Raw genomic sequence first — 4,684 nt, forward strand, 5'->3', positions numbered from 1 at the left:
GTTAATTATGGATTTTAATAAATACGTTGAAGAATTATGATATAAGGAGTGTCACGGTTGGGGAGAATATTTTATGTTGACCGTGGCCAAATTTTATCCAAAATCGAATGATTAAATAAAGCATTTTATTTCACGCACTGTGTTTATTTGTCTTATTGGGAATGGGGCCGAAGTTGACGATACTAAGGTCATGTTCCCCACAATCAACTGAAGCCCAAGCAAACCTGCATACTTTGCTACAAGCCCTCACAACCTGCAATACCCACCTTCATGTTCCCCACAATCAACTTGGGGTCATCCTTGACTCAAACCTCTCCTTCATCCCTCACATTCAGTCCCTCGCCAAATCCTGCCGCTTGCACCTAAAAAACATCTCTCGTATCCGCCCATTCCTCACCCAAGAATCCACAAAAACCCTTGTTCATTCCCTTATCATTTCCCGTCTTGACTACTGCAACACTCTTCTGGTTGGCACTCCACTGTCTCGACTCTCTCCTTTACAGTCTATCCTAAATGCCGCTGCTAGGCTCATCTTCCTTGCACGTCGCTCCTCTTCTGCTTCCCCCCTCTGTGAAACCCTCCACTGGCTCCCAATTACCTTTAGAATTAAATTTAAGATCCTGGTACTGACGTATAAGGCCATCCATAATACTGCTCCTCCGTACATTTCTGACCTCATTAGCAAATACTCTCCTACTCGATCCCTACGTTCCTCCCATGGGCTAAGGCTCTGCTCCTCACTCATCACCTCTTCCTTTTCCCGTCTACAAGATTTCACTCGAGCTGCCCCATATCTCTGGAATCTACTCCCAAGGAACCTTCAGCATTCACCCTCCCTCCCGACATTCAAGAAACATCTAAAAACCCACTTCTTCAGAGAAGCCGCGCCATCTTAGCTGCTAGAACTTCCTTGTCATCGATACAACCCCCACAATACCTCTCACCCTTTCTCAATGCCTTATGTTTGTCACCCCATTTCCCTCTAGATTGTAAGCTTGCGAGCAGGGCTCTCTCCACCAAATGTATCGGTTTGTCTTAGTCTGTCAATACTTGTCTTGTCATATCCCTTGAATTTATGTATTGTATTAAGCGCTGCGTAAACTGTTGGCGCTATATAAATAAAGGATAATAATAATAACAAATCTACATGTAAAAATAAGTTATAATAAATATTCACAGCACAGTATACAGTATAATTATACACAGCTCCGTATTGTACCAAAAATACATATATTGCATTGTGTTAAAAGAAATATGCATAGAGCTATATAATAAATATTCAGAGCACATTATGTTATAGTTAATATTAACAGCATATTATGTGAAAAAAACATATCACATATTATAATACTCATAGACATCACAATATCCTATTACAAACTTATATACAACTATACTTATATATAAATGCAGGCAACGCGTTATTATGAAGATACAAACCTTATGATATAATATACACGCATACCGCATTTTGATATAATCACATTAAGACATCATTAACTGTACTTAACAGATATACACAGCCAGTTATATTAAAAAATATACAAATCACATCAAGGTATAGTAAATATACACAATTTTGTTATAATACATACATCACAGTATGTTAAGTGTGTAAATATACATAGCTCATCATGTTATAATAAATGTACCCGGTGCATTATGTGATAATAAATACATGTTATAATAAAGATACATAGCTCATCATGTTATAATAAATGTACCCAATGCATTATGTGATAATAAATACATGTTATAATAAATATACATAGCTCATCAGTTATAATAAATGTACCCAATGCATTATGTGATAATAAATACATGTTATAATAAATATACATAGCTCATCAGTTATAATAAATGTACCCAGTGCATTATGTGATAATAAATACATGTTATAATAAATATACATAGCTCATCATGTTATAATAAATGTACCCAGTGCATTATGTGATAATAAATACATGTTATAATAAATATACATAGCTCCTCATGTTATAATATATATATATATACACAGCATATTATATCATAAATATACACATAACATTTAGTTATAATAAATATATATTATATATATTTGTTACACATAACATAATAATATTATCTTACAACAACATACATAGAACATTATGTTTTCTTAAGCATGTCCAGCTCATTATATTATAATACATATGTACATTGCTAATACAAATATACAGCATATTATGTTATAAATTATAATAGATTTACATATCATATTAAGTCATAATAAAAATACACAGCATATTGTATTACACTATTTATATAACACTATGGTTAAATAATTGTATTATGTGATAATCAAATTACACAGCATATTATATTATAAAAATGTACACATTGCATTATGAAATAATTAATATACACAGTGCGTTATCTTAGAATAAATATACACACCACATGTTTTAAAAAAAGAACACCATGTTATGTGATAATAAATTTGCAGATCGCCTTATGATATAATTTACATATAGATCACAATATGTTATAATAAATATCCACATCACATTTTGTTATAATGAATATACTCAGCCTATGATATTAAAATAAATATACATATCATATTATGTTGTTATAATAAATATATACAGCATATTATCGTACAACAATATAGAAATAACTTTATGTTTTAACCCCTTCAATCCCGGAGCAATTTTGCCATTTTTGCGCTATGTCGGTTCAGCGATGATTCTCTTTTACTGTGAATAGTGTACCCATATAAACTATATATTGTTTTTTCAAGGAGAGATAGAGCTTTCTTTTGATACCATAGTTGGATGATTAGCTGAAAATTTAGAATTAGAAATTTAGTAAAAAGTAGCAAAAATTAGAAAAAAAAATCTGTGTTTTTTTCATTTTCCCTCTGAATCCTCACAAAATTAGGTAAAGAGACAGAAAATTCCATCCAGATTTATCCATTTAGGTGTCCTGTAGATGTCGATGTGCCCAAAGTGCCCGTTCCCGGCCGCATAAGTCGCTCGCGGCCGGCCGGCAGTTTTGCTCTAAGTCCCCGTTTTTGGCAGGCCAAGTTGCTTGAGAAACCCTGGAAGTCAATGAGGTCAGATTTGCCGGCCGCATCCGACCCTCGCTCCATCGAGCTCGGCCTGCCTGGCTGGATTTTCCCGGTGGTGTGGAACCCCCGTCCCATTTCGCCAGGGTCGTCAGGCACCCTCCGCCGGATACATAGGGGAGTGGATCAAGTTACAGGGAGTCATGGCTCGCGCGATCGGCTCCCGCGGCCGGGGGACCGCCACGGGAGCTCCCCGGACCTGGGGACGCCCAGCCCGGGTGCCGCACCGGCGGTCCCACCCGCCGAGGTCCCGGGCCGGCTCCCGGGAACCCTACCGCCCGGCAGGCCAAGTTGCTCGCAACCGGCTGGCAGTTTTGCTCTAAGTCCCTGTTTTTGGCAGGCCAAGTTGCTTGAAAAACCCTGGAAGTCAATGAGGTCGGATTTGCCTGCCGCATCCGACCCTCGCTCCATCGAGCTCGGCCTGCCTGGCCGGGTTTTCCCGGTGGTGTGGAACCCCGTCCCGTTTCGCCAGGGTCGTCAGGCACCCTCCGCCGGATATATAGGGGAGCTGCTCAAGTTGCAGGGAGTCATGGCTCGCCCGATCGGCTCCCGCGGCCGGGGGTCCGCCACGGGAGCTCCCCGGACCTGGGGACGCCCAGCCCGGGTGCCGCACCGGCGGTCCAACCCGCCCAAGTCCCGGGCCGGCTCCCGGGAAGCCCACCTTAGGGTAGACCTCCGAGGGTCCCGCCAGGAGCTCCCCGGACCTCGGGCAGCCCAGCCCGGGTGCCGCACCGGCGGTCCCACCCGCCCAAGTCCCGGGCCGGCTCCCGGGAACCCCACCGTCCGGTAGACCTCCGAGGGTCCCGCCAGGAGCTCCACGGACCTGGGGACGCCCAGCCCGGGTGCCGCACCGGCGGTCCAACCCGCCCAGGTCCCGGGCCGGCTCCCGGGAACCCTACCGCCCGGTAGACGGCTGAGGGTCCCGCCGGGAGCTCCCCGGACCTGGGGACGCCCAGCACGGGTGCCGCACTGGCGGTCCAACCAGCCCAGGTCCCGTGCCGGCTCCCGGGAACCCTACCGCCCGTAGACGGCCGAGGGTCCCGCCGGGAGCTCCCCGGACCTGGGGACGCCCAGCCCTGGTGCCGCACCGGCGGTCCAACCCGCCTCCGGGCCCGCCCTCGAGCCTCTCGTAGCCGCCGGCCAAAGTCCCCGTTCCCGGCAGGCCAAGTTGCTCGCAACCGGCTGGCAGTTTTGCTCTGTCCCTGTTTTTGGCAGGCCAAGTTGCTTGAAAAACCCTGGAAGTCAATGAGGTCGGATTTGCCGGCCGCATCCGACCCTCGCTCCATCGAAGTCGGCATGCCTGGCCGGATTTTCCCGGTGGTGACGTGGAACCCCGTCCCGGTTCGCCAGGGTCGTCAGGCACCCTCCGCCGGATATATAGGTGACTGGTTGGCGTCGACCATCACGACCAGGGCAATGACCGATCTGGTGCCCCGTGCCGGGCCGGGGAATGCAACCCTTGCTCAGGTGGTCCCCCTGGTGCAGGTGAGTGGCACACCTCCCCGTGCTCTCCCGTCATGGCCCCTGGGTCCCCCGGGACCATTGTGGCCCAGCCCGAGGCCTCTCCCTGGGCTTGGGGGAGAGCTGCCCTGG

Source organism: Sceloporus occidentalis, unplaced genomic scaffold (genome assembly GCF_023333645.1).
Source record: "Sceloporus occidentalis isolate IW3139 unplaced genomic scaffold, rSceOcc1.0.p SCAF_140, whole genome shotgun sequence".
NCBI lineage: Eukaryota > Metazoa > Chordata > Lepidosauria > Squamata > Phrynosomatidae > Sceloporus > Sceloporus occidentalis.